The sequence below is a fragment of the Protopterus annectens genome, chromosome 13.part0, assembly GCF_019279795.1.
Source record: "Protopterus annectens isolate FY-2018-M chromosome 13.part0, PAN1.0, whole genome shotgun sequence".
Lineage (NCBI taxonomy): Eukaryota > Metazoa > Chordata > Ceratodontiformes > Protopteridae > Protopterus > Protopterus annectens.
In genome coordinates, this window is record NC_056747.1 from 751,387,485 (window position 1) to 751,400,998 (window position 13,514).

At 37.6% G+C, this 13,514-nt stretch overlaps 2 protein-coding genes across 7 annotated transcripts in view; one reads left to right on the forward strand and one right to left on the reverse strand.

The window, feature by feature from the left end:
• MYO18A (myosin XVIIIA) overlaps positions 1–5,923 on the reverse strand; it is a 2,129,602-nt gene extending 2,123,679 nt beyond the window's left edge. For all 6 annotated transcript variants that reach the window (XM_044054445.1, XM_044054444.1, XM_044054446.1 and 3 more), the window contains exon 1: positions 5,731–5,923. The gene's annotated coding sequence lies outside the window, so the exon portion shown is untranslated. The remainder of the gene's footprint in view (positions 1–5,730) is intronic.
• Positions 1–13,514, forward strand: part of CRYBA1 (crystallin beta A1) — a 1,100,222-nt gene that overhangs the window by 706,952 nt on the left and 379,756 nt on the right. The window lies entirely within an intron of this gene.

Below are 13,514 nucleotides of genomic sequence, written 5' to 3' on the forward strand. Positions count from 1 at the left end.
AGGAGAGCATTTAGCAGGTGTTCCCCTAGCTGACACAGCAAGCCATTTGGCATAAGCTATGGTATTAGAATGGCACTATACAAAAATTCATAGAAATAAGGATCACTATTTTTAGCAAAAATAAAAAGGGGAACTTGACCAATATAAACTAAACCATTATTGGGCGTTTCTGATCAACTAACAAAGATAACAAAAACATTGCATGCAATAATCAAGACTGTCGATGTACCATTCTATTTTATATATGCTTCTGACAATGAAAGACAAATACGTACATACATTAAAAAAAAAATGTATTACTGATTTTGCTTTTATAATACAGTAGCCACAATACAGATCCATTTTAGAACAATCATAAACAGAAAGTGTAAGTAACAAAAATGGAACCTCAAATGAGTAACCCCTTCCCCTTTAGCCACCTACATAAAAAACAGGAGAGTTACATGTTATATAGTAATTAATCAGTAGCAGCTCACAATGTTTGGATACAGAAGCGGACATCCAAAATGACAAAACTGCTGGAAGGAAATTGCTCTCTCTACTACCATTTTCAAGTGCCAGTGGGAAGGCAGCCTTTGCTCACCATCACTTCAAAAAGTAAATGGCAAAGCAAAAGCAGCCACCTATTAATTTAAAACACAAAAGGTATGTTCTTGTTAACTGTTCATCACACTAGATAGCATTAACACACCTGCTGATTATTCTTTGTAAGGGAAAGAAATATTTTGAGTCAACTCTCCCAAGAATGCTCAGTCAGTAATCACAAGACTTCTCGTTTGGCCAGCACTTACTTAGTAACACTTAACTAAAGGCTGTTTTACAGGTCGAGGAAGGTCGTGTAAAGCTCTAATCACAAAACACTGCAAATGAAACAAACAGGGTTGTAACACATACATACATTTCCTCACTGCTGCAGACTTCAGAAATACTCCTCACAAAATGTGACCAACTTATGTAAAAGACTGGGCCTGTGCATAATAATAATAATGTTTTTCCAATACAATTAAAAAAGTCATTATGTATTACAAACACTTCCATGACTTTTAAACTATATAGACAATCTTCACCTGGGCCCTTAAAATAAAATTATCATAGAAACAGAACAACTGGATTATACATAACTTGCATAATTATCCTGTTTCGCTACATGAACAAAATTCAGACTTGCTTCCTCTTTTTACTATGAGTATTTTTGGAAGGAGAGCTGGCAATCCCTTTAATATTATCCCGATTAAACACATATCAAAAATGAGAATTTTGCCATTGTGGCAGCAGCCATGAAAAGTACTTCTCAACTGTAAAACCATAACATGTTTATGTGCATTGTATGCCATGTGTGTGAAGGGTCCCCGTTTCTTCTCACTACACTGCTTTCTTATAACTGAACATCAGCTCATCAGTGGTCTCACCACATATCCATTCAAGAAAGCAACCAATAACAGGCCAATGGATGACTGTAAATGCAAAGACCAAAACCAGGTCAGGAACCCAAATCTTTATTTAAGAATACTGTACAGGGACACATTCATAACATCTATTGAAATGTGTTTGCCTTAACCTTTCATACACACAGTACTTTTGACTAGAAAAAAAAAAAAGAAAAAAAAAAAACTATATTCTATAACAAGCTTACTATTACGAATGAGCATGTACCCAGTGGAAGATACATTTCATTCAGTGATTAAGGCAGTGGCTTACAAAAAAGTGCCCCTCATTCACCTCCAAGTCAAGTTCCCAACCGCAAGAAAAATAGTTCACTCGTATAGCCTTTCACTTGACTAGTTGATTATCTTGCAATTAACCTATTATCTAAATGAGGTATGTTAGTATTGTGGCATTAAGATGTCAAAAACAACCCTCAATGAGAAAAAAAAGTGTTGCAGACATAGAAAACTTCACAGAGAATGTCAACATGCGAGAAACATCCAAGTCATATCAGCTATTATCCATCCACAACCCCTTTTTCTTCATTTCTACACATGCGGTTGGGGTGTCACTTCAACGTAACAGTCATCTACAGCCAAGTTTTACACCACAGGGTGGCTTGACAACCTTATCTAACAACATCAGTGCTAACATACAGCATTTATACAACATAAACTAGCTAGCAACAGCCATGTATTCAAGCACTGCTGCAAGTGACAAATACCATCCTTCTTAACCAGCAAATCACTGCCTGCCCAGGCCAACAGACGACAGACTCTAAATTCATGACATGCCTTTGTCATTCTGACTCTCTATTCCCCTTGTGGAATTAAGCAGATTTTTTGACCAACATACTTTGTACTAACAGTTCCACAATGAAGTACTTATATTTTAAACTGAAATAAACTGAATAAATCAGACCAAAAAAGCAGAAAGTGATGTGTTTGTAAATAAAGAAGAAACAATAAAATAATGTTAAATAATCAAGGATTTACCAAAACTACACTAGTGCATTTCTGAAAGACAAAGGCATGCCATTGTAAGATTTGGGGGTGAAATCCCCCCAACCAAATATACACTACATACAGACCTAAAACTACTCATTTCTATACATTATTCTCATAAAGACAAGAATCCATTTGTCTGGATGAAATATGATGCTGAGTACTACCTTCACATCTCCGTTTCACAGGGAAAGATACACTCGCATGAAGACTTGCCTCCCAGTGCATTCTGAAGAACATGAAATTGTGCAGCTATTATCGGTAATACAAAATAAATAAACAAATCAATACACAAGTAAAACAGCCCTATTACAACACAAAGCAGAATAAGGACCAAATGCACAGTGCAGCAGATGAAAAGCTATTAAGAGAAGAAAGTAAGCAGGCAGAAACAAAACGAAAGCAAGGTTATTACAAAGTTCGAGAACAGTCAAAAAAGGCGACTGAGAAAGAACAAAAAGGTCACATTTTCTACTTTTGTAAATAAGAATTTCATGGAATTCCTTAAAATGTAAGCTTGACAACTGAAATAAGATGATAAAGTAGAAGCAATTGCTACAAGGGAATGGATAAAAATGGCAAGAAACACTTCAATTAATTAAACAGAAAAGCAGTGAAACTCAACATTAGTAGTGCAAACAAATTACAAAGCATTACACTGATATTTCTCAATGAATGTAAATCAAAATAAAAAGTATGTCCCACTTACTTTTCAGTTATACCATAAGGACAGCACTAATCACTTATTTCTTAAAATGTCTTTTATGGAGGCATTAGTAACATCCTGCAAATGCTGAACAGTTACACAGCCATCTTTCAATTCCCGTACATTAACAGAAAAAATCTAAATGCAATCACTGACTTCTCGTATATGGGGGCAAGTGCTACTTAACCATCCTAAACAGAAGCAAAAAATATCCATAAGCAGCTCCTCTATACCAGTGGTATGCAACCCTGTGGAGCAGCATAGTGGCTCTGTGGTTAAGATAGGACTTAAAGCTTTGGGGTCCAAAGTTCAAGCCTGACCTCAGTTACTGTTTCTGTGAAGTCTGTATGTTCATCTACATACCTGTCTGTTTTCTCTAAATATTCCAGTTTCCTTTCTAAAAATAAAGGATTATTTTAAACTCACCATATTATAATGCACTTACCCCTACCCTTGTAGTCAGGTCATTGGGTAAAATGTGCAGTTCACTTACCAGATTAACAAATAAATAATACATAAATCTAACCAATAACTCAAATACATAGAGGAAAAGCCTTCTGTACACCACTCATTAACCTTTCTACACTTCTTACATCTGTGAAAGGAACTTGTTATATGGCTTTTTGGCATCTCACAAGAAACAGACCTGAACTAGTTTATACAGGGAGAAACATACAGATGTCAGTGGTACTGTATTATTGACTTCTGTCTATACAACTTACAATTACATGTGCATACAAGTGCCTTCATTTATCTATATTCCATATTCAGTTTTTCTTATGATGTACACAAAGATGTCTCGCCCAATAACTGGAGTTCCGACAGTATGCGGAAAGAAACTAAACAATACAACTAGAAAAATTATTATAAAGCCTTTTCCATAACAGCACAATATACATAGCATAGATTACTTACTTATATCTACAGAAAACTCACATTTCATATGACACTCCCTTTTTAAACAAAGTCTACTGCCTGTATGTATAAGGTGTACTTGCAAGCAAAAGCATTACAACAAAATGTTTCAACCCAGCATGAGAGAAAAACTAAGAGTTTCGACCCCTTTTAAAACTCGCCTGCTATTATTGTATGACAACAATGCTTCTAGCAATGGCTGTTTGACATGGTGAAACAGAGATCTGTATACAATTATACTTCAAGTGTAGCTTATGCTGAAGCACTGTCTCAATGAACGGGCAGAGAGTAACAATTGTAATCATATTCAGGAAAGTGCTGGATAAACACAAAGGAAAACACAATCCATGAATTCATACCCAGACACTAAGCAGACTGCTGTGCTATACAACAGGTTGGAAAACTAATACAGTGGGCCAGTTTCAGCAGGGAAAAAAACTATTTTGCCAATACATTCACCATAAGCTGTATCTACTTTACTCACATGCCCTGCCTGTTAAGAAGATAAACACCAGTGCTCCTAGTCCTACAAAAACATTCCAACTGAGCAGCGATCATAAAAGCAAATAATTGTGATACTAAAGAATCAACAAAGACCTATGCTGGTGACTACTTGTTTCGTGTTCTATATATATATCAATGGAACTAGCACAGCTTTAAATACTCCTATTTATGAAAATGCATTTTATTTAAAATGTTACTTTACAGTCGTTTTAATGCGGGTCATTTAATGTTTGCCAAAATACTTTTTAAGGCATAAGGTTTAGATCTGTTCTACAGTACTTTCATTTAGTTCAGAAACATCAACGAATATCTGCATACCTGACCAGAAAGGAAATTAGCTACCCTGCTCACTCCCGGTGTCAGACTTTGTTCCCGTCACTTCTCAGCTGAGACTGTCTGCTTTGCCCGCTACCTCCTACCTTTGCAGAGCACCTCCAATCCACACTTTGCTCTTTTCTTCAAGGTAGGCCAAACCTGCTGATGTAACAGAAAAGCAGAATGCTTGCAATCGTTAAATGAGAGAGCTGAGCCCCTCACTCACATGCAGGGACAGAGAGGAATACAATAAAACACAAAGAAGTGATGTGATGACGTCGGGAAGATGTGCAGCAGTAGGAGCTGCCTCACCATCCGGAACTCAGAGACACTTCCTGGATTCAGGAGCCTCTTACCAGTCAGCTGAGACTTGGGAATAAGAGCTTGCTTGCATCCCCGCAGGGGAAGGTGGGATAAATTCCATACATTGTAATAGTACAATACAACCAGCCTTTACTTCTTTATTAACATGTAATGTGTGACGTTAACTACAATAAGGTACCCAAGTGACATTTTCCCTAAATATGAATGACTTCATGTTACGTTGTGAATGGATATGTATCCAATGGGCAGCCAGCTAGTCTCAGTCACACACTGTAAAGGGGAGTGGCTCAGTATGTCTAAATCCCCAATAATGTACCTGAACAGCCTATTCGGTTGCATAAAATGGGAAATATTCTTCAAGCTACATCAAGTTTTTCTTGTCTACCTGACAACGAAAGCAGAGCTTCCTTTCCGGGAAATTTAAACTCCAATACAACGTATTTCTCCCGGTTTTCAATCCAAGGGGCTTACTCCCCGAAAAGCGCCTCATCCTAACCCCGTCAGCGGAGGCCTGAGCCAGGCAGAGGCTGTACCTACCATTCAGCCATGTCCTGATCCGTCTCAGCAGTGACCGCCCTGGTGACACCAAAGGGGTTTCCTCACTGAGAAAGAGAGCAGCAGCGCGAACCTCAAGCGCTACAAGCCCGTGCAGCGGCAGTGAAAGCTCCACTTCAGCACTGTGACTTACGCGGGCACACGCACCTCCCCGCCGCCCGCGCATTCGCTTGTGTCTCTGTCCCTAGGACAGCCCCAAACGATAGGAATGTCGGCATTAATATGGAAAGTGACGGGAGCACTCTGCTGGTTGTATCGGGAACTGCTCCATGTGAATGCGTGTTGATACCTGTCTGTCTCGCTGGTGCACTTTAATTGTGGGATATCATTAACAAACACCTCTCAAATGTCCATAATTTGGTTCAAAAGTTTGCTCTGTCCCTCCAAAAACTGCCAAATGTGGGAAAAAGGCGATTGATTACACTTAATAATGACAATTATTAAAGTTATAAACTTCTTTTACTTCAGAAAATGCATGTTAATTGACATTCTTTAATTATGTCAGCTTTTCAATTTAAAAGTGTCCCCGTTGATTGTCCCTGATTTTTTCTGGATTGTTACCTGGTTCTGAAGGTAAGAGGTTGAGAACTATGGTATGCAGTTCAGCTAACTTTTCTTGCGATTTTGTACCCATAGCTCTCAGTATCTGAATACCAGCGTCAGGGATATTGCCACAAATATTCAACGGCCTCCGGAATTAAAATATTTGTATCAGTGATTTAGAAAGTTGCCAAAACAAGAGAACGCTAATTAATGTACAGTTTCTGAAACATAAGTTTGTAACTGTAATGAGTACTATCGTTGATTATAATCCACCACCTTTTCATCAAAGTGTTACTGATTTTAGGTGGGACAGAGCAGAATTATCAATCAAAATCCGGCATGTCCCTGCAACTCAGTGACAGTTGAGAAGTGTATGATACTATCTGTACCGTACCTTGGAGTTGAGCAGGTGTAGTAAGATGTCTGGAAGTGTGCACTTAACTTTCATACTGCCCCTAACCCGAAGTAGCCAATACTTTACTATTTCTGTAAAAAAAAAATCTATGTTTTGCTACGCCCCCGAAATAACTAATTGTAATATGGAATGTATCTTAAATGTGGAATTAAAGATGCAGCGCATACATTAACAAAATTACATTAGCATTAATTATTGAGCTGGTAATATAACGGGTAAAAATTGCATATTATTTGTTGGCTGACTGCAGTCTTTTTTAATTTAATTTATATATTTAAAGATGGATTACTTGGGGCCACTCTGTTAGGCATAATGCAGTCAATTAAATCATGTGTGTATATGTGTTAATAAGGAGTATGGCTGGCTGCATCCATGCTCCAGAACAGACTGGAGTTAGAAGTAGCCTTATCAATTTTTCAGGCGTGCAAATCACAACGTGGAACATTTATTTATTTACAAAGTTAACTTACTAATTTTTTACACAAACTGGATATTTTGCGAAGCAAACAATTCTTGCAATACATGTAGGGGAATTGGACTCGCTTTATTACCAAAATAAAAGATGTTCAGTAGTTGTGCATAATTTTCGAATTGTTATGTGATGTTTCATACACACAAGTGGGAGGAAAATGGAAGAAATTTACCATTTTTCTGCCCCTCCCCCAACAGGCAACTTTCCCCTAATAGCATGCGTCCTGTGAAAACTAGGGCCGAATCGGCCGACAGTAATCTCAATTTGAAATTGCATTCCTGTGTCTGTCGTAAAAAGGTACATCCTATAATGAAACGCCATATATATATTATGAAACGAGAAACAACCAGCACTGTTCAGCATGCCTCTCAACTTCTTAGAGCAAAAAAATGTGTACAAAGCCTAAAATAGTGGGGGGTAAAGGCCTAAAAATAGAGACAAATGTTAAATACCGGTGCTATAAATTTAAAACGTTGTCAGAGTAACAGAATTTGTGTTGGCATGCATTTTCTGAAGGATATGAAGCCTGAAACTCAACTGTGTATCGTTAGGGTTTCCACCTTTTCAAATGTCCAAAGTGGGACATTTTTGGTACAAACAAACGTCAGATTTTGCAGGCCAAAACATACCCACGGCCAGCACAAAGGCTATAACTTCATTTTTTGCCTAAATAAAAGCTTATTCTTGTAGCATTTTAGTTGCTTATTCTGTTTCTTATAACATTTAGGTGTTTCAGATACAGAATAACTGTTGTATGCAGCTATTACATAAAATATAGGAATTTTGTCCTAAAATCTCAGGACATTTGACATTTTTACAATTTTTTGGCAGGACACAACTGCCCAAAGCAAAGTGGGACAGGTGGTAACCCTATGTATTGTTATTTAGTGACTTCAAAGTGAGTTGCTAGAAAACCACAAATTTTATGAGGTGCACGTGCATACCAAAAATATGAGGCAAAAATCTGGACAATTGGGGAATGTGCCAAACTTCATGCTAAAAATAAATCCCGTAGCATTTTGTATTATTTGACATATGTATTTTACAATAAATGTTATTTCAGTGTTCAATGAACCCTGTTTGGACTGATGAAAAGGTGGACTATGTGCCTGAAATTCCTTTTTAAATTCGGTTTTGTGTTTTCTTAATATCTAAAAGTGCGACTGAGTAGTCAGTACAAGCTTCTGTTTTCTGTGAAGTTTGTCAGACTGTTGCTTGCCATGTAACTTGATCTCTCCTCTGAGTTCTGTGGCTATTGGTGTACTTTCTTCCTTTCTACTGAATAGTTTGTGCCACACAATAACAAAACTTAATTTCAGGGATGGTTGTGTGGACTTCTGTCACATACATACAACTAAATATGTTTGAAGTATATTCAACAGAGGGAGGCGGTGTGCCTATTTTTAGGAAAAGTGCATTTTTTGTGAGAGAACCCATAAAGGCATAAAAATTAATAAGTCATGGGTATTCAGAAGACAGGTAGCCAAAACACAAGAGGGTCTTAAGTTGTTATTTGCATATATCCCATGGAGCTTAAGTACTGGAGGTTTACAGTGACAATGCACTGTTTTTCTTACAGTTTTTACTGAGTAGCTAGAGAGTATTACAAGGGAATGATAGATACTACCATATTGTTTGAAAGAACTGTCGTCATGAACCACCTACTATTTTAGGTTTGTTTATATTATACTCAAAGCTCTCAATGGTATAAGTCCAAAATGTGGAGCTCTTCTCCGTTTTGTGTGGATCATATGTGCAAAATGAGGAACAGTTAATTAACAACGTCACTTAGAACACATAGTGAATAACTATTTCTTCATACATAACAACAAGCTCTTTTGAATAAATAATAATATGATTCTATATGTCATGGATATGTTATGGTTATTTGTTAAAAATCCTTAATGCTGCATATGTGCCCTGCCCTTTCAATTTGGAAAAGAGTGGAACATGATTTTTTTACGATTCGAAATGAAGACTTCTCCATAATGGACACGCTTGCTGAAGTTTGGTTATACTGTCCTTGTTAGACTAATTCTTGTTAAGCAAATTATTTTTATACTGTATTTAAATTGTCCTTCGGTAACCAGGTAAGTTGATTAAAGTTGTCAGGGTGATGTTGGCACTGCTGATTCAACATTTTTTATGTATTCATACATTTTGACTGGTAAGCAGACCTTTGCAGCCACAACCTTGGCCAGTGGCAGTTTATAACAGTACTGTGTTGCCAGTATTTCATACAGGTGCAATTTGCACGCACAACAAAAACAATCGGTAAGTATAGCACATAAACTGTGTATTTACAGATCCAAATGTATGCACACATGGACAGCAGTGGCGTTATTCTCTCCATGCATGTATGTAATAAAATAATATTTTGGACACAGAGCGCTGATACACCTAACATCAAATTAATGCTGGAACATGAAGGAGGACTGGAAGGATTAATGAGGTATTTTATTGAGGTTACACAATCATTTTTGAAGCAAAGAAATTAGAAGGCAGTGGGATCTGTTCCCACTTAAGGCATTTGGGCTTATATTCCAGTAGTGGCAGTGCAGTGCATCTAGAGGGTGTGCACTCCTGAGGAGCTATCCTTTGGAAAAAATAATCCAAGATCTTGTACACCTCTTCCGATGGTAGTCTGGTGACAGTCAATTTCTAAGAGGAAAATTGGGAGCATTGTTAAATAAAAAACAAATACTACAAATATGTAACCCAACTTTACACAAATTGTCAAACAAACCACACCCAAACCTCAACACAGTTAACTCTCTTCTTGATAATTTATTGAACAACATCTACAGTTGTTGCAACTCCCTCAAACTTCAGCTTAACTCTCTTACTGATTATGGCCCAGTACTATCATTTTTCCAAAAATCTCTGCCATAATTAATTTGGCCAATCCTTCCTTGTCTTCCAGGAAAATTAACTTATATTACACTTAGTTTAATTTAATGTACTTCTCTTTATTCTGTTATAAACCAATTTGATGCTCTTGCACACTTTCCCCTTTATATTAAGATTTTTTTTTTATAATCTATTATTAAATACTGGTTTCATTGGAATTCTTGTCCATGGTACTCTGCAGATCTCAAACAGTTTATGAGTTCATAGCTTTGGAAATCTTCTATTTTTACTATCGCTAACAATATTGGGACTCAAACATGAAGTAAGAATTGCCTTTAATACAATCAAAACAAACTAACTTGAAGTAAAAGAGAAAAATGACTCCTAGAACCAAAATTTCTACTTGAAAAAAATCCTCCTTGGTTAAACTAAAACTCAACTCACCTCTTCAAACTCAACAACCTTTCTTGCTTGCTTGCTGCCTGAAAAATTGCTAAATATCTCTCACTCCTTCCCCATTCCCCCTCATATACTTGACTGACCTATCAGTCTTCATTCAACCTCCTCTCTTTCTCAGGAAGACTACACCCAGCTAATACTCTTTTCTGCCAGATCAGTCTACAAACAAGTTTCTCCTTCCCTTAGTATGATCAAGCCTATGTTTATTAAAAAAAGCTTCCTCATACATTGCAAATCCTCTAACATATATGTAATCTCAGCATTTTTAATGGCATTATCCATACTGAATGGAAATTAGCAACAATTATTCCCATGCCAGAAGTTTCCAGTCCAACACAACACAACACGAATACTATAAATCTAATGCCCTGCTCCACTTTTAACCAAGATTCTAGAAAGCTAACCTACAAGCAAACTACTTTTTTGTGTGTACTTTTTCTGTTCCAATGCCTGTTGCCATCTAACACCCATCACTTGCTGTTTTGTTCCTCATCACAGGATGAGAGCTTGTCTGTGACATAGCCATCATACAGGAAGCTATAAGAGTGGTTTCTAGTTTTTGCAGAAGCCATAGTGTCAGTGGATGAAATGAAAGCCTGCTACACCTCCACTTGTAGGTGTGTGTGTTCCTGTGTATGTCCCATTAAGGCTGCCATATGGACACAGCTTAGCAGAGGCAGACACATCCTTGTCACATGGTACTGCATGACCTGCAGCTCTGTCTTTTTCTCTGTCTCTCTGTCTCCAGTAGGTGTCAGTATTGCAGTTGGCTGGACCACCTCCCTCTCCTTAGGATGGACAAGAGAATACTAGCTGCTCACTCCTATCATCCCCTGCCCGACTTCTCCAATGCCTCAGGAACTAATCAATGTTAGATTATCAGGGTCATAGTTAGGGCTTCATCCCTCTATATCAGACAGCTGGGATGCTACAAGTAAAGTATTGACCCCTTAATCATTTTGAACTCCTTCCCACCATTACTTTGGTCTTACTTTCTCAACAATCATTTGAGACATTTGCTCCTTGCTTAGAAATAAGAACAGGGTCCATTTATTTCCTGAACAAGGGAACAGAACCACAGCACACTCATTCCCTATTCCAGTCAGGGACCTTGTCAGCCAAGAAAGCAAGTGTTGTGTGGCTGAGATGAGGTGTCTTTGAACACGCAAAGTACCTGTCACCTAACTCCCTCCTCCTAGGTGGCCATGACTTCCACAATTGCTGCTTGCTGAGGGCACGTGCATGGTACCACACATGCCAAGCCCCTACCTGTGTGGTACATGACTGAGCGTAGTTCAGAAGTCAGCCAAACTCATACTGATGGATGTCATACAGTGACAACTATCACTTCTGTAGGTGTTGGCATTGCAGTGAACCAGGCCAGTCCCACTCCACCCAGGATGGGCAAGCTTGTATTAACTGTTAACTTCCATCCTCCATTGCAATGCTTTTCTAGTGTCTGTGCCATTAGTCAAACATGGACTGTCTGGGTTGTAATCAGTCTTTGATGTCTTACTCTTTCTTTATACATTTGCCAATGCACAGCATTAATTTATACCCTCCATTAATATTAACACTGTTTTTTATGAAGCCACACACTTTATATTTGCAAACAACAGGAACAATTTAAATAAATAAGAAATAAACAACTTACAGGTGTGGTGTTTGTGGACATAAAATGTGCATTCATTAAGGCTGACCATTCATTCCTTCTTGGCTTTTTCCAGCCCTCACTAAGCTGATTTCAGTTCTACTAAACTGATCAGAATATTTCACTAGAATAGGGATCCATCTCCTCTGATTCTACCACTTTAGCATCTGTGATATCTCAAGGCTCCATCCTTGGTTCTGTTCTCTTTTCCTTGTTTATCACAGAACTCCCACTGACCTCCCTAACACCAGTACCATTTTTATGCAAATAGCCTTACTCTTCTAAAATAAGGCAAAGCCAGTAACTATATTCATATCACTTTACAAAGATAGCTTAAGGATCTTTGCTTTTGGTTCAAAGAACAAGCTCTTATTAAACATAGATTAGACATAAACCCTGCTCTTTGACACCCCACAAACATTGTCTGCTAAATGCCCCAATAATAGAAATTACCTCTGGGGAAATAGTATTTTTGACACAGATTCTTATAAATATTTTGGCATATTTAACCTTTTATCAGAAAGCTGAAACCATAGTTTCAAACTTCTTATCACAGCTCAGGCACTGTTAAAAGTTTGCCAGCCACCTTATCTCCAATTTTTGGTGTGCCATATTCAGATCTCTTCTTCTGCCCATTCTAGAAAGATTCTTCCCCCACTTACCTCTGCATCCCATATCATAGATTCATTTTTTACAAATCTGCAGGTTTTCCCCCTCTCCAACCTATATACCCAATACTGCTTACTTGTATTACCTGCTAAAACTTTACCTAATACAGATAGAGCATCCATCAATTTGCCATTATCTTAAGCAAACTTCAGAATTTAGATTTGTGCCCCTTCCTTCTTGTTTATAAACTCATTATTAAATATCTACTTTCTGCCCTCTTGGAACTAACCTCCTGTTAAGCAGTTTCTTATCTTCCATCATTAGTAAATCCACTAAGAACTGAAAGCAGTTTAAGGCAAAATATTTATTATCAGAATAGATTGACAGCACAGTGTCAAGTCTAACACAGACTAACACGATTTCATGTAATCTAAAACAGGATAACAAACATGGAAGACAGCCACTGTCTTTTGTACATGACACTGTATTCTGAAAAATTCCTTCCAATCCAATGCTCACTACATTTCAACACATTTTCATACTGGTGCACTTTCTTGTGACTTCATTCATGCAGTACGCTAACAAGGCTGTATCCATTACAGAGCACATAAAGTAACAGAACAAAGTCAAACTATAAAGGTATCTTCAAAGTACTTCACTTAGGCAATTAACGTGCTACAGTATTCCTTTGTTTCATAACAAAGCTGTACTATGGGCTGTTTTTAAAGTGGAAATATATGGTTACTGTACACTACCTTTCAGAATAC